Source organism: Staurois parvus, unplaced genomic scaffold, assembly GCF_062004578.1.
Source record: "Staurois parvus isolate SC_StPar_1 unplaced genomic scaffold, SC_StPar_1.0 ptg000358l, whole genome shotgun sequence".
In the NCBI taxonomy this organism is placed as follows: Eukaryota; Metazoa; Chordata; class Amphibia; order Anura; family Ranidae; genus Staurois; species Staurois parvus.
The window spans coordinates 4,198,698-4,223,609 of NW_028318154.1; the positions used below are offsets into that span (position 1 = coordinate 4,198,698).

The window sequence follows — 24,912 nt, forward strand, 5'->3', positions numbered from 1 at the left end:
AACGCCCCGCAACCGCGTCGCAACCGCACCGCAAACGCTGGCCGGGCGTTTGCGGAGCGGCACCATAGACGAGAATAGGAGGCTTCAACGCCTCCTGACTCGTCCAGAGGCGTCCGTTTTGCCACGACGCAAACGCTCCCGTTAGAACAGCACCATGTGCTGTAATGTGCAGAATTGGCAGAGGCGTTTGGGAAGCGGTAAAAACGCTTCCCAAACGCCTCTCTGCCGCCTGCACACAACGCTAGTGTGAACGTAGCCTTAGAGTGTTGGGGCCAGGTGGAAGGTTCAATGCTGCCTCTGGCTGTTGGCAGTGCTGGTGAGCTCAGTGAGGGCAGATCAGACAGAGGAGTATCTGAAGAGAGAGCACTCACTGAGCAAACCCTACCAAAGAGCCATTTATTCATAGAGTCTGCCTGATCCAGCCATCTAAAGATTCCAGAGAACGGAGTTCCTGTACACAGGCATCTGCACTCATCCAACCCTTAAAGGGACTTCTGGTCAGCTCATCCTTATGCTTCCCTGTGTGCTCCAGGCAACATCACTTACCTAGAGGGAGGATTATCTCTGTCCTAGACCAGATCCATATCCTTAAAGGAGACCTCTACTGGTTCTTATAATGCGTATTTACATTGAATGCGTAATTTTACCACACTATTTGGAACACCACTACTGGATTTAACTGAGATTCTGCACCTGTATATCTGTACGGACTGTCACCTTTATCTTATGATATCTTGGTCATTTATTCATTTATTAATTTTATTGATAATTTAATTTTATAACTGACTCTTATTGTTGGACATACGATCATTATAATTATAAGTTATTTAGCGCTGCACTTATCTATTTTAGGATCTGTGATCAGCTGTGTCCTTTTGGTCACAGAGAGCGCCCAATGCTCACCCCAGGGGGCACAGTTCCGGGAGGACTTCCATGGACGCCCTCCCAGAATGAGAGAGCCTTGCTATAGCTGTCTTTCAATGAGCCTGCAGAGCATTGCACCAAAAATCAGCAGATCGCAGGTGCAATCTCAGGCTCCGCAGACTCTCAGGATAGCTGTTTGCCTGTATCTTGTATAGGCAGGCAGTTACCTGACAGCAGGAAGATCACCAGCACCCTTGCAGTTTATTGAGAACTACAAGCCATCAGCTGCAATGGATGATGGTACCTGTAGGCATTCATTCAAAGGAAAATGTGAATGAATGACATGGCGTTGTAGATGGAGCCATGCTTGGCTGTGCTGTTTTCAAATTGTGATAATGGGTGTGGGGAGAAGATCTCCCACCTGCTGTCACAGGGAGGGGGCATCGGGGTGGGGGTGGATGCAGATGCTGTAACCTAACAGGAGGGATTCACATTTTTTAGGACTACAGTCCATTTAACATGGTTTTCTGTGGGACACGTTCACCTCTATGCTTTTTTGAGCAGCTGCGTTTTTGGAAGAGGGTCAGAAACTTTTTTAAATGCAAAAAAGCAGTGTTTTGCTACAATAGAGTTCAAGGAAGATGCTGCTGAAATTCAGGTAGTGCATTTTTGCTGCATTTTTATTCTGCCCAGCAGCAAAAAAAAATAAAAAAACTCTGAAAAAATGCAAAATACAAAAGTAAAAACACTGCAAAAACACGTGTATAAAAACGCAAAGTGAAATGCAAAAAGCATTGCAAAGATGGATCAACAGCAAACTGGTGTGAACCAGGACTAACAAAACCAGTTAGGATTAGTAATACTGTGGTAATAATGTTGCTAAATGTTTCACATCCTGCTGCATGCAGCCAGAGGTTCAGCTTGGCTGGACACCCAGTTTTGTTCGGCTGTCAGTAAGATTCTAAACATGCAAAATTTGGACCAAACCCAAAAATTAGCCCTAGTCACCCCTAGTCAGGAGTAGGGGTGGACTGACCATTTGGAAACTCGGGCACTGCCCGAGGGCCCGGGGTCAGTAGGGGGCCCCATGAGATGCCCCTGGTACCTTTTTCATAGGTTTTTTTTAGTTTGGGCAAGGACACAGGGGCCCCATTATCCCCTATTGCCTGGGGGCCCCATGAGTTGTCAGTCCGCCCCTGGTCAGGAGTAGGGATATTATACCAAGAGGGTCAGCATGATATTAGCATTTTCATAAAAGGCAAGTCAGCAACAGCAGGCTCCATGTTCTATTTCTTTCCTTGTTCCATTACTTACATTGGAGATCAGAGATCTAGGTGTGTAGTCTCCCTTTGTGCCTGGATCACAAGACCAGTTGAACAGAACGTATTATTATATTTTTTTGAAAATAGGACAGTTTACATATATCTGTCGCAACAATACATTTACTGTTCATTTGGTGTACAGCTGTAAGTACAATAAGAGTGGAAAAAAGCGCTTCCCCTTTCTCTTCTAGTCACAAGGTGCACATGTACGAATCATAAAACTCAAGCTCAGTTTTTTTCCACTACAGCTTCCCCTAATTACGCAGAAGAAGCAAAGAATTTCTTTCGACTTCCAATAAACTGTAAAGTAGAATCCAAAAAGACTGTGATCTCTGGGTGGAGCACATGAAGTGTGTAATCTCTCTGCGCTACAGGTGAGTCATAGGAGGCAGACAGGAGACCTGTCGGTAATAAGTACTTATGATTTCACTCTTGTACCAACATGTGTAATAGACAGCAAACTCTATGGGCACTCATTTTGTTATATGCGTTACAGGAGTGTACCTCATTTTAGCAAACATTTACAAAGCTTGAAAATGTCTTTGTAGTTTTACCAATTGTGACTATGATCTGTGTAATGTGTAGTGTCTGACTGTGTCTAATGATGATGTCCATTACTTTCTAAGATTAGCTATACATGCAGGCCGAATGAGAAATCTAATAGATTCCTCCATCCATGCTGAGTAGCATGAGTGAAGGAATCTCCTCCACAATCTCACCAACTACCACATTAGATGCCTTCACTGTATGGCCGACAATTTTTCACCAGGCTCCTTCAACAAAAGTTGATTGAAAAATCAACTAGTGTCGAGCTGGTTGGTGCGGACAGGGCCACCTACGGCTCAAATTCAGGAAGGTTTTTTTTATGGGCTGCTTTAGTCAGTGCTAATAAACAAATGAAGCGTGAATGCTTTAACTCACTGCTCCTCAGCGTTAGCTGTGAACCTAGCCTAATGAACTGCAACATTCTGTAAATATCATATTGTATTTGAAGTTTAATTTCAGCCAAGTTTTGGATAGAGTGGAAGCTCTGTCAGGTTTATATTGTTGCCTGTGTCCTCATTGGAGATATGTCCCTCACATCATGTCCTAGATATACAACAGAAAGTAAGTAGAAATATCCACAAAAAAAGTAGCAAGTGCCCCCAATTGGAAAATTTTCCCTTGTCTGATGTTTGGGTGACAGCTGTAACATTTTGCATTCCCCTCACTTTCTCTCTCACAGGCATTGTCCCCAGGACAAATAGTGAGGTTAGATCTTCCCAATGAGAGCACAAGCAGCAATAAAAACATAACATAAAAAATAGAAAAAAAGGGTTTGGGCTAGAGAAGGGACAGGCAACTCCAGAGAGGTGTTGGTTTGCCTGAACAACATTGAAGAGATCCAAGATCAAGAGGATGCAGCACGCAGGAGAAAATCTAGAAAGGTCCCAACAGTGCGGGTAGTAAAGGTAGTAAAGACTGGACATAGATGAACATAGGCATAGATGGACATTGACAAGGTAGATGGAGGCTTCCCCACCACTATTCTATAGTACTCTGACAGCAGGGACCCCTCACTATCAGAATATACTGCATCTGCAGCTAATTGGCCGATTTTCCAACAATCTCATTCAACAGAAGTCAATCATTAGATCAACTTCTGTTAAGCAGGAAAGATCATAGATGGATCAAAATTTGGCCAGTCCCTGTTAATATACTGAATTTCAATACATCTATGGCCAGCTTAAGTAGTAAACCATAAAATAACCAGAAAAGGGTAATCTTTCTAAACAAAACACCATCCAACATCTGTGCAGTTCCAACAAATGTACTGTATATGTTTACATCAATCTGTACACAACATATCTTCTTTATATAGACATCCTACATATCAAATAGTTCTAATGTAAACACTACTGTTAGTAATTGTGGATTTGAAGGATACAAAATTACCACTGTATAGATTATTTAATGTACATAGAATGTTATATTAATTTGTTGCAGTATTCGTAAATATACAGTGGGGCAAAAAAGTATTTAGTCAGCCACCAATTGTGCAAGTTCTCCCACTTAAAAAGATGAGCGAGGCCTGTAATTGGCATCATAGGTAGACCTCAACTATGAGAGACAAAATGAGAAACAAAATCCAGACAATCACATTGGCTGATTTGGAAAGAATTTATTTGCAAATTATGGTGGAAAATAAGTATTTGGTCACCTACAAACAAGCAAGATTTCTGGCTCTCACAGACCTGTACCTTCTTCTTTAAGAGGCTCCTCTGTCCTGCACTCATTACCTGTATCAATGGCACCTGTTTGAACTTGTTATCAGTATAAAAGACACCTGTCCACAACCTCAAAGAGTCACACTCCAAACTCCACTATGGTGAAGAACGGTGAGCACAAATCCCAGGACCACATGGGGGGACCTAGTGAATGACCTGCAGAGAGCTGGGACCAACTTAACAAAGGCTACCATCAGTAACACACTACGCCGCCAGGGACTCAGATCCTGCAGTGCCAGACGTGTCCCCCTGCTTAAGCCAGTACATGTCCGGGCCCATCTGAAGTTTGCTAGAGAGCATTTGGATGATCCAGAAGAGGATTGGAGAATGTCATATGGTCAGATGAAACCAAAATAGAACTGTTTGGTAGAAACACAACTCATTGTGTTTGCAGGAGAGTGAATGCTGAGTTGCATCCAAAGAACACCATACCTACTGTGAAGCATGGGGGTGGCACCATCATGCTTTGGGGCTGTTTCTCTGCAAAGGGACCAGGACGACTGATCCATGTACAGGACAGAATGAATGGGGCCATGTATCGTGAGTTTGTGAGTGCAAACCTCCTTCCATCAGCAAGGGCATTGAAGATGAAACGTGGCTGGGTCTTCCAACATGACAATGATCCCAAACATACCGCCCGGGCAACGAAGGAGTGGCTTCGTAAGAAGCATTTCAAGGTCCTGGAGTGGCCTAGCCAGTCTCCAGATCTCAACCCCATAGAAAACCTTTGGAGGGAGTTGAAAGTCCATGTTGCCCAGCGACAGCCCCAAAACATCACTGCTCTAGAGGAGATCTGCATGGAGGAATGGGCCAACATAGCAGAAACAGTGTGTGCCAACCTTGTGAAGACTTACAGGAAACGTTTGACCTCTGTCATTGTCAACAAAGGATATATAACAAAGTATTGAGATGAACTTTTGATATTGACCAAATACTTATTTTCCACCATAATTTGCAAATAAATTCTTTCCAAATCAGCCAATGTGATTGTCTGGATTTTTTTTCTCATTTTGTCTCTCATAGTTGAGGTCTACCTATGATGCCAATTACAGGCCTCCCTCATCTTTTTAAGTGGGAGAACTTGCACAATTGGTGGCTGAAAAAATACTTTTTTGCCCCACTGTATTGGTATAATGTATACCGTATTGCAGGAACTGGCATTTGGGTGGACAGGGGCCTTCTGGTGGACGCAGCATTCCCAGGTAAGCCTTCTGTCTGCTGAACTGGGGTCATTTACCTTAATGGTTAAGGTAGAACAAAACTGCATAATACTGTGCATTGAGGGAAAGAGGCCCTGATGAGTATGTAACCTATCTCACTCTGTGTGAAGGAGGTGTCCCCCCTGACCTTTGGGTGGCTTGGAGGGTAGGACTACTCTAGGTGAATCATGGCTCCCGATCTCCATTATGATGCTGCTCAGGTGGTGTCTAGACACCGGTGCATCCGGCATCATTACGCTAGACATGGAGACATCAGTGCAGCATGATGGTGTTCCAATGGCTAGATGTGGTGCAGGGGATTAACTAGAGGTGAAAGGAAGGTAAGGTGAAAGCCCTCTTTTTCTGTTTCATGGCATTTGACCAATGATGAGCAAACTCTGGAGATTGAATAAGGACAATTAAATATATATATATATATATATATATATATATATATATATATATATACACACTTTTAGGACCTATTTTTTGTTTATTGGCCTTTTTTCCCTTTTTTTATTGGCCTAATTTGTCACAAATCTATTGAATGGAGCATTCTTTGAATGTACCGTTGAGCACAGGATTTTAAAGTGAGGGATTAATGTGTTTGTCATAGATCTTGTTTAATATATATAGAATGCAACAACATTAGGGTTCATTATATACTCAATAATACTTTTATATAAATCTGTCTTTTAGCTTCTATTCTGCCTTCCTGGTGGAGATATACTGAATTGGAAAGGATGATCAGTTTATTTACTATTTTTCAGGCTAAATATATTTATACTTGTCCATATGGGACTCTTCTTTTTCTTGCTTCCTCTTTCCTGCGGCCTACTGTTTGGTGAATAATGGCATGGTGACTATCCTAAATACTTTAGAAAGGTTTTTATGAAAAAGGTGTAATTCCATCCTTACTGTTCAAAGTAAGTTGCTATATATGAGAGAGTAACATTAATAAAGTAATGTGTGACCTGGTGTAATATGATAAATACATTCTCAAACTTAGATATACTGTTACATTACAGATAATTACCTTTGAATTTCTCCTGAAGAAGTGGGCCAGTTAGCCTGATAAATGCATCAAGACAAGTTCCTCCATCAACTAAGTTAATAAAGGGTTGATGTAGTATATACTTGATCTGTATAGATACAGATCAATTAGGGTTGATGTGTAGGAACTGTATGTATATAAAAAGAATATATTATGTTCAGATTGTTGTAAAATATACATATGTGTTGGAACAGCACGCACATTGGATTGTGTTTCTTTTTATAAAGAAAAAGAAGTTTAATTGAGAGATAATAAAAACAAATTAATTTTTAATAATTTATTGATTCTATAAATAAGAAGAGTATCAAAAAAGTCCAAATAATTACCTTTGGTGGTTATTTTATGGTTTATTCAGTATATGGGATGCTGGTACACTCCCTAGAGGAGAGATTACAGTGGATTAGGCCCTATATCTAAATAAAATACATTAGTAAAGTAAGTAGAGTATATAAAGTGATCACCTCACCCCACTAAGGCCACCCCATACCTCCTTCCCTTCTGATACACATAGTCACTCACAGTCCTGAAACATCTCCTTTACCACCCTTTGCTTTGCTTTACACAGCATTTTCTGGTTAACCAGAATGGCCACACTGGCACCCGAAGAGTAGCCAATAAGGTGGCAGGGACTTGCTTTTTTTACTCCCTCTGACCAATGACAGCATTCTTCCTGGAGAAGGAGAGATCAGGCCACACCTCCTGCAGACTTTCTCCCCCTACCCAATGGCGGCTCATCATTCCGGCTGCTGTCTAACAGGGACAGTGACATTATGATCATATTCTATCAGCACGGTGGTGATCTATCCATCATATGGCTGCGATCGATGGTTAAATCACAAGTGTCCTGTTGCTGATCCCCTTTAAAGAGTAACTCCACTTTTGTTGGGAAAAATCGTTCCTCTGTGGGTGATCTATGAACAGTATATTACAAGGATTGTAACAAACTTTGTTGCAGAGTCCTACATTTTGTTATTCTGAAGAAATTGTTGTTTGTTTGTGTCCATGTGCAAAGTGAATGGGGATGGGAGTGACTTTAAAATTATGAATCAGCTTCTGCACTTGCGGGGTTCCAATGAGAAAAGTGGCAGGGGCCTGTATTCCTTTAGATGTGATTTCCCTTTGGGAGAATCTCACCAAAAATTACATTTTTGTTGCAGGGAATGCCCAAACTCTGACTTGTATCTTAGTGCAGACTTCTAGAAAAATCAGAAAGCCAATCACAAAAGCAGGAAATAACATTTCTGGGTGACATTCTGTAAGCCATCTGTATACAGGAGGCCTCCACGTTGCCATATTGCATTGTACAGAAACTTACAGCACTGCAGAGTGAAAATGAAAGGTCATTTTTAATAATGTATAACATTACTTGCAATTGTATATGCTGTTTTTTTTTCATTGGCTATTATATTTTCCCACAAAAGTAGAGTTATCCTTTAAGAACAGCAAAATGCTATTGAATCCATAGGTAAATATGGAAGACATATGCGAAAGACATAACTGTTTACAGATACTCAAATGGACACTAATCAATAAGATTCATATTGTGAATGAAGTCTTAATGCCAGGACCTGGATCACCTGCTGGCAGCACTGTAGTTCCCATAGCTGAAGGGTGCAGTTCCAGTGGCTACCAGCAGGTGTCTCCTAGCAGCCAGCAGATCCAGGTAATTAGGCTTCCCCTGATGCTGACTGCTGGGAAGGTATATAACCCCTCCCTTGATTTGCATCTTTGCTTTAGAGCTGATTCACACATGTGCAGTGTGGATTGAAGCTCAGGTTTCACAGCTAATTGACACAGTAGTTGTTCAGCAGTTCAGGTCAGATTTACATCAGGTTCAGGTCAGGATTTTATCCTGTTCACACATGTGCAGTTTAGAAACCGTTCCCATAGAAGTCAATAGCATGTAGTCCACATCTGAACCGGACCGCACTGCTTAGAAATCATACAGGACTCTTTCAATCCGCACTGAATCCACACAGCCAGTACATCGGACATACAGTTGTGTTCAAAATAATAGCAGTCAGGCATCACTAACCTGATCAATCACTGTTTTTGGTAGAAATGATATTTCTACATGGCAAATAATTTACTAGCAGGTGTAGGAAAGTAATAGAAATCCAACAGACCCAACAGTCATGACAGGCATGCTGCTCATTCTGTGTAATTGAATCACTAATTGAAAGGGCCATGTTCAAAATAATAGCAGTGTGGAGTTCTATTGGTGAGGTCATTCATTCTTTGAAAAACAGGTGGCAATTATTGCCCTTATTTAAGGAAGGAAGGCAGCAAATATTGTACAAGCTGGTTACAGTGCATTTCTCTCTGAAAATCTGAGGAAAATGGGTCGTTCCAGACATTGTTCAGAAGAACAGCGTACCTTGATTAAAAAGTTGATTAGAGAGGGGAAAACATATAAAGAAGTGCAGAAAATGATAGGCTGCTCAGCTAAAATGATTGCAAATGCTTTAAAATGGCAACCAAAACCTGAAAGACGTGGAAGAAAGTGGAAAAACTACCATTCGATTGGATAGAAGAATAGCCAAAATGGCAAGGACTCAGCCAACAATCAGCTTCAGGAAGATCAAAGAAGGTCTAAAGTTACCTGTGAGTACTGTTACAATTAGAAGACGCCTATGTGAAGCCAAGCTATCTGCAAGAAGCCCCCGCAAAGTCCCACTGTTGAAAAAAAGACGTGCTGAAGAGGTTACAATTTGCTAAAGAGCACATTGACTGGCCTAAAGAAAAATGGCACAACATTTTGTGGACTGATGAAAGTAAGATTGTTCTTTTTGGGTCTAGTGGCCGGAGACAGTTTGACAGACGACCCCCAAACACTGAATTCAAGCCACAGTACGCTGTGAAGACAGTGAAGCATGGTTGCGCAAGCATTATGATATGGGGATGTTTCTCATACTACGGTGTTGGGCCTATTTATTGCATACCAGAGATTATGGATCAGTTTGAATACATCAGAATATTTGAAGAGGTCATGCTGCCTTATGCTGAAGAGGAAATGCCCTTGAAATGGGTGTTCCAACAAGACAACGACCCCAAACACACCAGTAAACGTGCAACATCTTGGTTCCAGACCAGCAATGGGCAAACTACGGCCCGCGGGCCGCATACGGGCCGGCGGACCTTTTAATCCGGCCCGCGGAGCGTGATACATTGGCTGTCAGGATGTGTGTAGGCGGGGCAGCGTGACGAACGTGAGGGGAGCTAGGCTCCTCTCACAGTCCGCCCTGAAGACCGGAACGGCGCGGGAACACGGCGAGAGGAACGCGCGGAGCAAAGGTAAGTAAATTGACACAGGGGGGACTTGGCTTACTACTTGGGGGGGAATAGTACTATGGGGGATGAAATACTATATGAGCGATGAATTAATATGGGGGATGAATTAATATGGGGAATGAATTACTGTAGGGGAGATGAATTACTATAGGGGGGATGAATTACTATGGGGGATGAATTACTATATGGGGGATGAATTACTATATGGGGGATGAATTACTATGGGGGATGAATTACTATATGGGGGATGAATTACTATGGGGGATGAATTACTATATGGGGGATGAATTACTATGGGGGATGAATTACTATATGGGGGATGAATTACTATGGGGGATGAATTACTATATGGGGGATGAATTACTATGCTTACTATGGGGGAATATTACTATACTTACTATGGATGACACATACACATCATTCATCTACTCTTGGTCCGGCCCCCGGGTCCAATATATGAACCCATTGCCGCCCTCAAGTCAAAAGGTTTGCCCACCCCTGTTCCAGACCAACAAGATTGATGTTATGGAGTGGCCAGCCCAATCCCCGGATCTTAATCCAATAGAAAACTTGTGGGGTGACATAAAAAATGCAGTTTCTGAGGCAAAACCAAGAAATAGAGAAGAACTGTGGAATGTAGTCCAATCATCCTGGGCTGGAATACCTGTTCACAGGTGCCAGAAGTTGGTTGACTCCATGCAACACAGATGTACAGCAGTTCTCAGAAACAGTGCTTATACAACTAAATATTCATTAAGTGATTCAAAGGAAAGCAAAATCTTCAAACATTTTTCAGTTTATATAGTGAATGTTTGAGTTTGGAAAGAAGAATACAAACACTGCTATTTTTTTGAACAGTCTAATATTCACTTTTCTTACATTTTTTTTTAGAGGAACAACACAAATTTGATATATTTTTCTTCATGTTTTGATTTGGAATAGAATGTGTAGTGTTCCCAATGCATTTGTGTGTATGGAAATAAAAGCTATTAGAAGGATTTTGAGCTTTATTCACTTTTTTCAACACACTGCTAATATTTTGAACACAACTGTATGTGAACGGGCACCATAGAAAGCAATGTTCAAACTGCATCCAATCCGCATATACTGTATGTGAATCAGCAAAGTGGTTTGCATGTTAGGCAGATACCTGCTTGCTGATTTTTCCTGATCATGATTCCAGCCAAGATCCTGTACCCTTTCATCAGCTCCCCCTAAAGCGCAGTCCTGGTTTACCTTCCTGACTGTTCCTTGCACCTCCAATTTTACCCTGCTATTCTGTGCATTCTTTTTGTTTGTATATATTGTACAACATAAGATAGTTAGGCTTGCTAGTTAGGTTTTCTGACTGCTCACTTATATTTTCACATTTGCCTAGTATACCGTTTGCTGTTGTTGGATGGGGTTTTGTTTCACTATTAATAACTGTTCAAGCTTCTGGCAGTGAGATCTCTGCTTCACAATACCAAGTTTGCTAGCATGAAATTGATGTGAAGTCCAGTGTTACATGGCAAGGACTGCAGCAGGATCGAGGAGATTTCTACTGCAGCAAAAGGAGTCAAAAAACCTAAACAGATATGTCAAGTCAGTCATATCAGAAGAACTTTTATTTAATCCCCTAGGGCAGTGTTTCTCAACCTTTTTTTCAGTCAAGGCACCCTTTAAAATCATGGACAGCCTCAAGGCACCCCATTCTAAAATGTAAAAAAAGGAAACTAATAGTTTTATATAATGCATCAACACCCACACATGTAGGACATCCAACATTGGAGGTGATCTATTCTTCCAAATCAAATACACTTTTGCACACTAGTATTCCAGTGTTTCTCTTCTCCCTCAGTTTTTTCCCATCACTCAGTGACCCTGATGCAGATGACCAACATCCTCCATATGAACTGATGGTGTCATTGGTTGTCTGAATGTCAGCAGCTAGAAGGTCCTATTGGTGCACAATGTAAACCTGTGGCTTTGTGTAACTAAAAGCTTGTTTACAATGTTTGGGCAGTTTTTAGGCATTTTGCCAAGGCATCCCTGAAGAAGCCCCAAGGCACCCTGGTTGAAAAAGGCTGCCCTAGGGGACCAAATGTGTCCAAAGGCACACACACAGCTCAGCTCAGCCCGTTCCCTGCTCCTTCGTCACATAATTTGATTGACAGCTGCAGGAGTTAATGGCTCTTACTGATGCCTCCGTGTCCTGTGTGGAAAGAGAATAAGAGAAGAGTGCCACTGCAGATGAGCACAGCGCCATGGGTGAGAGGGTGATACAACTGCTGGGACATTGTGCCCCATCATTAGTGTCAGTGTGTGAGGAATAGTGCCCCATCATTGGTGTCAGTGGGAGCAATAGTGCACCATCATTGGTATCAGTGGGAGGAATAGTGCCCCATCATTGGTATCAGTGGGAGGAATAGTGCCCCATCATTGGTTTCAGAGGGAGGAATAGTGCCCCATCATTGGTGTCAGTGGGAGGAATAGTGCCCCATCATTGGTGTCAGTGGGAGGAATAGTGCCCCATCATTGGTATCAGTGGGAGGAATAGTGCCCCATCATTGGTATCAGTAGGAGGAATAGTGCCCCATCATTGGTTTCAGTGGGAGAAATAGTGCTCCATCATTGGTGTCAGTGGGAGGAATAGTGCCCCATCACTGGTGTCAGTGGGAGGAATAGTGATCCATCATTGCTATCAGTGGGAGGAATAGTGCCCCATCATTGGTATCAGTGGGAGGAATAGTGCCCCATCATTAGTATCAGTAGGAGAAATAGTGCCCCATCACTGGTGCCAGTGGGAGGAATAGCGCCCCATATTTGGTGTCAGTGGGAGGAAGTGCCCCATCATTGGTATCAGTGGGAGGAATAGTGCCCCATCATTGGTGTCAGTGGGAGGCCCGGAAGCCCACTTAGGACAAGTGAGGGGCAGTGGGACAGGAGGAGTGCAGAGGGAGAGGCGAGGGGCAATGGGACAGGAGGAGCTCAGAGGGACAGGTAGGGGGCAGCGTGACGGGGGGCATGGGACAGGATCGGGGCAGCGGGACAGGAGAAGCGCAGTGGGACAGGGGAAGCGCAGAAGGATAGGTGAGGGACAGTGGGACAGGAGGAGCGCAGAGGGACAGGTGGGGGGCAGCGTGACAGGGGTCATGGGACAGGATCGGGGCAGCAGGACAGGAGGAGTGCAAAGGGACAGGTGAGGGGCAGTGGGACATGAGGAGCAGAGAGGGACAGGTGAGGGGCAGTGGGACAGGAGGAGCACAGATAGACAGGTGAGGGGCAGTGGGACACGAGGAGCACAGAGGGACAGGTGAGGGGCAGTGGGACAGGAGAAGCACAGACGGACAGGTGAGGGGCAGTGGGACAGGAGGGGCAGTGGGACAGGAGGAGCGTAGAGGGACAGATGGGGGGCAGCGTGACGGGGGGGCATGGGACAGGTAGGGGCAGCAGGACAGGAGTAGCGCAGTGGGACAGGTGAGGGGCAGTGGGACAGGAGGAGCACAGTGGGACAGGTGAGGGGCAGTGGGACAGGAGGAGCGCAGAGGGACAGATGGGGGGCAGCATGACGGGGGGCATGGGACAGCATCACGGCAGTGGGACAGGAGTAGTGCAGAGGGACAGGTGAGGAGCAGTGGGACAGGAGGAGCATAGAGGGACAAATGGGGGGCAGCATGACGGGGGGGCATGGGACAGAATCGGGGCAGCGGGACAGGAGTAGCGCAGTGGGACAGGAGGAGCACAGTGGGACAGGTGAGGGGCAGCGGGACAGAAGGAGCGCAGAGGGACAGGTGAGGGGCAGTGGGACAGGAGGAGCGCAGAGGGACAGATGGGAGGCAGCATGACAGGGGGGCATGGGACAGGATCAGGGCAGCGGGACAGGAGTAGCGCAGAGGGACAGGTGAGGGGCAGATGGACAGGAGGAGCGCAGAGGGACAGGTGGGGGGCAGTGGGGACAGATGGGTGCTAGTGGGACAATGTGGGGGACAGGAGAAGGGAAGTGGAACAGGTGTGGGGCAGGGTGACATGTGGGGGCAGGGGGCAGTGTGATGGATGGGGGGCAGTGTATCAGGGGACAGTGAGACAGGACCGAGGGAGCACCAGTGCTCCAAGCACTTACCTGTCCAGCAGCGGCTCCTCCAGATGGTGTTCTGATCACCAGGTGCCTGTGTCCCTTCTCCCCCAGGATCTCCGGCGGCTGCAAAGGAGCAGGCGGGCTCCGCCCCGACCTCATCCTCTTCTGCTTCCTCCTTCTGGCCTTCCTGCACATCCCGGCACTTACAGCGGGCCCCGCCCCTCACACCGGGGATCCGCCCACCACTGCGCTCTCCTCTGCAGCCGGTGAAGATGTGCAGATGCGTCAGGGGGACAGATCTTCATGGGGGGACAGATCTTGCTGCTACACCGGTCCCTCAGCCATGGCGGCCCTGCCCCTGTCCCTTTCCCATGGAAGTGTCCCTTCCGTGGGAAAGGGGGGGGCGGCACTGCCGCCATGCCGCCCTCCTGAAAAGTGCCGCCCTAGGCAAGTGCCTAGTTTGCCTCGTGGCAAATACACCCCTGGCTGTATGATCCGGAGATATTGAAGATCCCTTTTGAGTGTCTGACACTTTTTGATGGATTGATTTGGTTACACAGTTTGCGGCATATTTTATTGCAGGTTTTGCTTCCATTATTAGTGACATCATAATCAGAAGGAAGTTTCCTACTAATTAGTTTATTTCTGAGGTTGGGGGGTTGTCTGAAGGCCAGTATTGGTGGTTGCTGGAATATTTCTTTCAGAGTTCCATCCTCTGTTATGATGGGTTGTAAATCTTTGATTATTTTACTTATTCCCTCTAGTGCTGGGTTGTATGTGGTTACTAGAGGTACACGGTTGTTTGTTTTTTTCTCTTTGTACTGAAGTAGGTTTTCCCTTCGGGTTCTCAAGGCTGTGTTCATGCTGTTGTTGATAGTTTTGTCCTTGTAACCTTTCTTATGGAAGGCTTCTGCTAGTGTCCCGAGATGTCTATCTCTGTCTCTTGGGTCAGAACATATTCGGTGGTATCTAATGGCCTGACTGTGTATGATGGCACGTTTCGTGTGGTGGGGGTGGAAGCTGGAACTGTGGAGGTAGTTGCATCTGTCAGTGGGTTTCCTGTATATTGAGGTGTGAAGCGTATCATCCCTGATGTATACTGTGGTGTCTAGGAAGTTGACGTGTGTGTTTGAGTATTCCATCTTTAGTTTGATTGATGGATGAAAAGTGTTGATCAATGAGTAAAATTGTTTTAGGTTTTCTTCACCTTCTGTCCATATGATGAAAATATCATCAATATAGCGATAGTATCTGTATGGTTTTTGTTCCATGCTGTTCAGGAATTTTTCCTCCAGGTCAGCCATAAATAAATTGGCATAATGGGGTGCCATTTTACTTCCCATCGCAGTGCCCATACATTGAAGATAGATGTCTTTATTGAAGGCAAAGTAGTTGTGTGTAAGTATGAATTCAATGAGCTGTGTAACATCCTCAGCAGTGTATTTGTGGTTTGGTGAGGATGATAAAGATCTGTAACATGCAGCTAATCCATCCTTGTGAGGGATATTACTATACAGGGATACTACATCCATAGTCACTAGAAGTGTATTAGATGATAATTGCTGTATGTTGTTGATCTTGTTCAGAAATACGGCTACAATCACCTCAAGCAACATATATTTGTAAGTGCAGTCCAAAAATGTAGATTTGTATTTTTAAAGACATACAGTATATTTGAAATGTATTTTTAAAAATATTTTTCATATATTTTGTAATAAAGACACATTTAAACATGCAGTATATATATATATATTTTTTTTTTTTTTTTATATACTGAATATGGCCAAAATTGTAGCATTTCAAATATATGTCAATATATTTGGGAAGAATATTTTTAAAATATATTTCAAATATATTTTTCTTCCATATGGGCTAGTGCTCTGGCAGAATGCACAGATTTTAAAAGAGAAGTATGGGGTTTTGTTTGTTTCCTCAATTATATTTACCTAGGTGGATGCAGTATTGTTCCTATGCTACATCTTTCCCTCACCGGCTCTAAGTGTGAGAACTCACAGCCGCTCTGAACAGAGTGGTGACTGTCACTGTTTTCTGCTCTACCCCCCTCCTTGCACACCCGCTGGAGTGCTGGGCTGCAGAGGAGAAAGGAACGGCTGGCTCAGGCTCTCAGCACCTCGCTGAGAGGCTGAGCTTGGCTGAGCTCCAGACTCTGGGGTGGATCCTGACTTTAGAGTCGGGATCTTTCCCCTGCCTGGAGCGGCTGAGTGAGGTCAGCCAACAGTGGGCGAACTGCATTCCTGTGCACCACAGTAGAAGTACAGCCAAAAGAGCTTTGGCTGTACTTCTCTTTTAATGTATGCAGTGTCTGGAATGGGTTTGGTGAATAGGCTACAACCACAGATTACCGCTGGCTGAATCCAGCATATCAGTGATGGTTCACTTTTCACTCTGCAAGAAACCCAAGATCTGTTGCTGCAGGAACTGTTCTTCTACTCAACCAAAAGGAGGCAAACATACTTGCCTAAAGCAATTCTAAAATGTATCAATTGACAGTGAATGTAGGTGCATTACTAATGAACTCTAAATAATGTTAATTTTGATGAAAGCACATCAAAGATGCAGCAGCCAGCAAGCAGGATTTTTTGAAAAGCACACTAAATTGCAAAATTAAACAAATAACTATATTCTAGATGTTATTGTTCTATTTATTAGCAAAATCAATTATCATAATGTACTATTTATTTCAGTAATGGACCCTTTATTTATATGTAGGTTCTCAATTAGTTTATATACTTTTTTCAAATATGTACAGTAAGAGACTCATTAACAATTGCCAGTTCATCGGTTTCCTAACAAGCAGAAGAAAAGGCCAGAAGGGGGTGCTCTGCTATCATATTCTGTGATAGGAATAACATGGATGTGGAACTAAGTTGCTTTTCTAAAACAAAAAAAAATCTTTATTTAGCTACCTGTAAATAATAAAATTGTAGGTAAATCAATATATTGCTATGAAGCCTGGTGAAATGAAACTCAAACTTAAACAAAACCACTATATAAGATATACTGTAGATATATATTACACACAACTTTTTCTGAGAACGGCTCAATTTAAAAAAAAAACAAAAAACATGTTCTGCAGACAGCATGATGTTAATACAGAGCTTGTCAATCAATGTAGCAAACCAAGCAAATGTTTTCCTTGTTAGAGCCTCTATTTAAGCACCAGGGAGTTTTGTATGAAAACATACTGCAGTGCCGAGACAATCATTTTTTTTTCAGCTGCTTATCAGTTAGCTGGAAATTTTGAATATTAAAATGTAAGATGAGTTTATTCAGATTGTGTTAGCTAAGAAATGCTGGGGAAGCAGAATACTACACCCACCCCAAAAAATGTCATTGTACATAAGATGTGTTTAGCACATCCAGTCTCTCTGCCTTGCTTTTGGGACCCTCTAACTTCTGGCATACAGCAAATGTCAATTCTGATTAATCAAAGCCAGTATTACTGGCATTACAGCCAGTGCCACAGCCTGACAGCTTCCATGCCACGCCGCATTGAGGCAGTAATTGCTGCAAAAGGGGCCCAAACCAAGTACTGAGTACATATGCATGCTTATACTTTTCAGAGGTCTGATATTGTTCTATGTACAATCCTTGTTTTATTGATTGCATGTAATATTCTAATTTTCTGAGATTGTGGATTTGGGGTTTTCATGAGCTGTAAGCCATAATCATCACAATTATGACAAATCACGGCTTGAACTATCTTGCTTTGCATGTAATGAGTCTATCTCATATATTAGTTTCACCTTTTAAGTTGCATTACTGAAATAAATTAACTTTTGCACGGTATTCTAATTTTTTGAGTTTCACCTGTATACTGAAGAAAACAGCAGCTGCAGCTGTCAAAAAAGCAGTCTGAATCATATTGTTACTTTGTATCATTCTATTTATTCATCTGCAAATCAAAGGGATTAACTTTAATATTCAAACGATCACTTAAAGCAGGGGTCCTCAAACTTTTTAAACAGGGAGCCAGTTCATGGACCTTCACACTGTTGGGGAGCCGGACTACAGTTTGAAAAAAATATGAACAAATTCCTATGCACATCGCAGATATCTTATTTGTAGTGCAAAAAAACAGGAAAAAACAATACAATATTTAAAATGCACTGTACTCTGTAACGCACTGGACACTGCAATGCACTGTACACTGTAATGCACTGGACATCGTGATGCACTGTAACGTACTGGACACCGCAATGCATTGTAACATACTGGACACCGCAATGTACTGTACACTGTAATGCACTGGACACCACAATGCACTGTACACTAATAAACTGGACACCGCAATGCAATGTACAGTGTAACGTACTGGACACCGCAATGCATTGTACACTAATACACTGGACACCGCAATGCAATGTACACTGTAATGCACTGGACACCGCAATGCAATGTACACTGTAACGCACTGGACACCGCAATGCACTGTACACTGTAACGCACTGGACACCGCAATGCACTGTACACTAATACACTGGACACCGCAATGCAATGTACACTGTAATGCACTGGACACCGCAATGCAATGTACACTGTAACACATTGGACACCGCAATGCACTGTACACTGTAATGCACTGGACACCGCAATGCACTGTACACTAATACACTGGACACCAAAATGCAATGTACACTAATACACTGGACACCGCAATGCACTGTACACTGTAATGCACTGGACACCGCAATGCACTGTACACCAATACACTGGACACCGCAATGCAATGTACACTGTAATGCACTGGACACTGCTATGCACTGTACACTAATACACTGGACACCGCAATGCACTGTACCTGGTGCCTGTGCTCTCCTCCTCTCCTGTTGCTCCTCTGGCCACAGCAGGTGAAATCAGGGGCTTCCAGGCTGCCTCTTGATGGGTCCTCGCGGCCAAGGACCGGCCAGCGCCATTTTGTTTTATTTTTTCAGCTGGCCCGGTGGGCCGGATAAATTGCTTTGGTGGGCCGTATCCGGTCTGCAGGTTGTAGTTTGAGGACCCCTGACTTACAGCAACCCGACAAGTATAAAAAAAATTATATTCTTTTTTATTAGAATGTTCCTCTGTTTAACCCCTTTTAACCATTTGCTTACTCTAAACAGCCCTAATTAACTCCATAGTCTCCTTCTCTTTTCAATTATTATTTTCCTGCTGATTTTTCTTTGTTTGTTTCCATTTTAATAAATACAGAAGGTTTTTTGTTTACCTTAATGTATAAAAATGTTTAAAGGTAAAAAGCCTTCTGCAAGCAGCTCCCCCCTCCCATCTTCCCTTATACCCAAGCCTGATCTCAATCCAGCGCTGTGCATGAGAGCAGAGGCTTTCTGCCTCCTCATTGGCTCAGACTCAGCAGTGGGAGCCTTTGGAACCCACTGCTGTCCAATCACAGCCAGTGAGGAGGGGCGCTTTACTAAATACTTAATGGGCACAAGTTTTTTTACCTTCTGATGAACACATGCAGGGTAATAGATTACAAGCAGCACATTCAGCACTATGTAATGAAGAAGCAGCTTGCTTATTTGCCCTGTACATGGAAGTTCATTTTATCCAGAGGCTGCAGAAGCAGCCTGGGGAGGCTTACAGGACATGTGATGATAATATGTAACTTCGAAGGGTGCCTGCTATATACTGTAGCTTGAAATTTATTTTATGTACAAGTTTATAGATTTGTCTTAAAGTAATTGTAAATTTTTATTTTATAACAAACATGTCGTATTTACCTGCTCTGTGTAATGGTTTTGCACAGAGCATTCTGATCCTCCTGTTCTCTGGTCCCCCGCTGGTGCTCCTGGCTCCTCCTCTTATCCGTGTGCCATGTATCCTGCGGTGGTACAGGCTTGATCCCGAATCGGCTATGTGTGTCTATAGACACAAACAAGCATATACAGAGACCTAAAAAAGCATATAAGCTTTGCAATGCACCAGCAGCCCCACTACAAGGGAATATTTTTACTTATCCTGGAGTTGGGCTTTAAAGTCCAACCTGGTTGTAGGGGAGACCATAACAACCAAGGGACTTGCAGTGTGTGAAAAAAGGGAGACATTATTGTAAACTCTAAATACTTTCAGGGAGTAACTAAGGTTCAGGAGGGCAGCATTTTCAATATGAAGTCAAGATCAAGAACATGGGGACATCACCTCAAACTAGCAGGAGGAAAGTTCAAAACTAACCACAGAAATTAATTTTTTATTGAAAGAGCAGTTTATGAACAGACTATTAGCAGGGATAATGAGTCAGTCAATAGTAGATGAGTGTGTTAATGACAGTTTGAGGGCGGTGGGCTGTGGTCTGGCCCCATATTTTATGTTATGCCTAAATATGGGTGTAATATAAAACAATGGGGGGTTATTTACTAATAATGTAGGGTGCACAATCCAGTGCAACTCTGAAAAGAAACCAGTTGACTTCCAGATTTTATTGTCAAAGCTTAATTGAAAAAGTTGAATTTAGAAAATGATTGGCTACCATGCACAGTTGCTCCAGATTCTGAGTGCACCAGGTTTAGTAAATTTCCCCCAATGTCTAAAAGGTAGAATTAGGCTTTAAAAACATTGAACATTTCCTATTTCTTATCTTCAGTACTCCTCTATTCAGTTCTTAAGCCTGGACAGTTTAAAAATGCAAGTGACCATTCATGTATGTTATCATAATTGCAATTGCAATGTAATTTACAACTAAGTACAATGGGAATATATAATAGGATTACCTATTGGAAAAAAAGGGCAACTTTTATATACATGGAAGGTTATATAAAGGGAAAAAGTATATAAGTAATCTTATAGCAGCAATATTAAGTCAGTACATGCCCTAATTATATTTCATAATGCAAACTGTATGTTATTTATAAGTCTGTGTGCATGTTTTATTCATTGTTGCATAACAAGTTTAGTCATCTGTACAAATTATACTCATGGATACGTGTACTATGTACTAGAAAGGTAGCACGTAAAACTTACTTGCTTACTTACAATATATTTTACCTATACGTGAGGCATATATCTGAGGAAGTATTATTCCTTGAAAGATTTGTATAGGTATGAGCATCACCAGGTCACTTCCCCATGAACTATTTTTCCAAGAAGTTCTTTCTCTACATACAGTGGGGGGCATTTACTATGACCGAGTAGAGAGAATCCAGAGCAGCTGTGCATGGTAACCAGTCAGTTCCTAGCTTTTATTTTCCAAGCTTAACTAAACAAGCTAAAGTTAGAAGCTGAGTGGCTACTAAGTATAGCTGCTCCAGATTTTGTCTGCTCCAGTTTTAGTAAATCCCCCCCCCCCCCCGTGCATGCATATGTTTTTGGTAGCCAAGGCAACTGCCTTGTTTAGGTTGGAAAAAAAGCAATGCATGCCTGTGAAGAAGGACACAGAATTTCTATAGTTCAGCAGATATGGCCACCAATGCTTTGTGGGATTTCACAGTAGCAAAGACTTAACACTTATATACTCACTTTTTAACGAGATAGAGCATTGGGTAATGTACATGTATTGCATAGGCATACTTATATTCTTGTTTTACCCCAACATACACTTTGAAAAGTGACTTGTTTATGTTGGGCACAAGTATATCTTTTTAAAGGGGGTCGTGTGTTTTAAAATCATGCTCTACAGTGAGGGAAAAATGGACACAAGATTGAAAAGTTGATTGGGTTAGAGGTTTCAGTATTCTGGATGCTGCATACCATACACTCCTCTGGGATTTCTGACAGTGCTTGCAGTTTTACAGTCATTGTCACCTACCCTATCTAGATGATAACCATTGGTCTAGAAATAGATTTGGCACTCAAGCATTGGAACTGGGTCTCTATATTGATAACCTTACTATGACAATACAGCAAAAAATTCAGCAATCTAAATTAAACATAGAGATGAGCCTTTGTCGGTTAAAATTGAGAAAATGTTGCTGCGATGATTTAGGCATACTAATTATACATAATGGGTGACTCCCACTGGAGTACTTCTAAGCACATCTGTCTGCATGAAAGCTCTAGAGGTCAACACAGAAGACAATGAGCAAAGATTATATTACAGAGCTGACATGGATTCTTTAGAGCTATGTATTTCATCAAATGCAATTTCTTTACAGCTTTTAAATAGCCTAATCATGTCAGCCTTCTCAACTAAGATTTCAATTATACAGTAACTTCTACTTAAGCAGCTATCTGATAATCATGGCTACACTGGGTATAACAAATATGAACACTTGCTACACACATATAATGGTAACGGTCAACTTTGTACTAAATTTAAAGCTGCAACTATTAACCATGTAGAAGTCTGTGCTTGAAGGCCTAAATCATTTATTTGCAATCTAATGTATCACGCTAGGAGAACCTAGAAAAATAAACGATAAATGAAAAATAGATGATAAACAAAAATAAACGCTAATATAAAGTGAAAGGTGTGTTCACAAATGCAAGTAGCACGACAAACAAACGAGATGCTTCTGTTATTCAAGGAGTGATTTGACTTTGAGGGAATATTGGAAACCTGGTTGGACAGCTCACATGACTGGGCTGCTAATATCAAGGGGAACACTCTATTTTCAGAGGAACAGAATTGGCAGAAGAGGTGGCGGAGTATGTATTTATGTGAAGCACAATCTGAAAGTTAGTTTGAGAGATTATATCACTAGCGAGAACAGTCATTATGGCAGGAGCTCCATAAAAGGAAGAGTCTCAGCTCCTTTCACAGATTGTTATAATGTTATTATTATGGGCAATTTTTTATCCTGATATTGATTGGGCAGATAGAACTGCACAGGTCCATTTGCCATTTTTTAAAGCTATCATGGGACAATTTCATGGAATAGATGGCGAAAGTCCCAACAAGGAAAAATGCTCTGTTGGAGTTAATTTCCAACATGGAGCTTATTACAAATGTAATAGTGATCATAATGTAACCACATTTGCCAAAAGTTACAGAAAAGAGAAGCATGTTGGTATGACAAAATTTCAAAAAGGTAAACTCCAATAAGCTGTGATCCTTACTCCACGACACTCAATGGGATTAAATATTGCAACAAAGCACACACAAGGCAAGTGGGAATGTTTTAAAGATGAATATAAACAAGTACAATAATCATTGTATTTCATTGGATATTAGGCATAAAAGAATATTAGGATCTATATGGCTCAATTCAACAATAAAAAAACAAAGAAATGAGAAAAAACAGGCCTTTAAAAAGTACCTGTATTCCAGGTTTACAAAGAATACAACAAGAAATGCAAGGGAGCAATCAGGGGACTCAAATAGAATACAAGAAGCATATTGCAACAGCGAAAAAATAAATCTCAATTTTGTTTCAAATATATCAATACTAAAAAGGTTATGAATGACCAGATAGACCCCAATAACAGATAAAAATGGGAAGCTGGTCAAAAATGAAAGGGAAAGGCAGATGTATTAATTATTTTTTTCACTTCAGTTTTTACAGTTGAAAAATAGAAATTTGATAGTCTTAACAACAAGTACCTCTATGGTTGATGGCAAACTAGGTACAAAAGAGATCTGAAACATAACATGAACAAATCACCAGGTCCAGATGGCTTACACCCATAAGTCCTTAGGGAACTTAGCTGTTTCTCATTTTCTAAAACAGAGCAAATGTGGTACCAATTTACAAAAAAGGATCAATATATATATCATGAGAAATACAGACCTGTTAGCCTAGCATGAATAGTATGTGAGGTATTTGAATGAATGGTAAGAGACTCTATACAGAAATTTGTCTGCGGTAAAAGTATCATAAGTGAACTAGCATAAATTTATGAGACCATTTTTGTCAGACCAATCAGTTGTTGAAGTAAGTGAGAAATTGGATGGTGGAAATCCAGGGGACATAGTTTATCTAGATTTTGCTAAAGCATTTGTACTGTACCTCATAAACATTTAATCTATAAAATAAGGTTTGTTGGAGCTGATAAAAATAGTATGTACATGGATAGGAAACTGGTTACATAAACAGATCCAGAAAGCAGTGATAAATAACTGAATGGTTTAAAGTTGTGAGTGGTGCTCCCCAGGGTTCTGTCTTGTGGCCAATGCTGTTTAATTTTTTTAATAATAATACAGGGGTTGGAGTTAAGAGCTGAATTTCAGTATTTGCTAATGATATCATATTATGCAGGGAAATAACTTCAGCAGATGATATAGCATCATTACAGGAAGACTTCAACAAAATAGTGGGTTGGACACCTACATGGCAGATAAAGTTCAGTATTGAGAAATATTATGCACTTGGGTGCCAAAAATACACATTAGGAGGATCTCCCATGGGATCACAGCAACAGCATGCAATACCCAAGCCTAAAATAACACATCTATAAAAATACCCTCATGCATTAAAAAGGAAAATGCATTCAAGAGATAAATCAATAATTCTACCCCTTTACAAAACATTGGTGGTTTGTCCTCATCTTTAACCTCTTGACCTCTGGAAGGTTTTACCCCCTTTCTGACAGGCCATATTTTGCTATACCACACTGCGCTACTTTAACTGGTAATTGCGTGGTCATGCAACGCTGTACCCCACATGAACTTTATATCCTTTTTTTCACACAAATAGAGCTTTCCTTTGGTGGTAAAAAGCGATATTTTCTACTTTGTGTTATGAAAAGTATCCAATAAACTTAAATTTTGTCATAAATTTAGGCCAAAATGTGTTCTGCTACACGGGATCGATGTTTGCATACGCCTTTGCGCACATGCACGTTAGGGACAGGGATACTTTTTTTTTAACTATTTATTTTGCTTTTTTTTTTTTTACGCTGTCCCTTTCTTTTTTTTAATCACTTTTATTGGTATCACAGGGAATGTAAATATCCCCTGTGA

General features: G+C 41.9%; 1 protein-coding gene across 1 annotated transcript in view; it reads left to right on the forward strand.

Annotated features, from left to right (window-relative positions):
* The first annotated feature begins 2,051 nt into the window (after positions 1–2,051).
* Positions 2,052–24,912, forward strand: part of TICAM2 (TIR domain containing adaptor molecule 2) — a 39,526-nt gene continuing 16,665 nt past the window's right edge. Inside the window, exon 1 of the mRNA XM_089684842.1 lies at positions 2,052–2,560. The gene's annotated coding sequence lies outside the window, so the exon portion shown is untranslated. The remainder of the gene's footprint in view (positions 2,561–24,912) is intronic.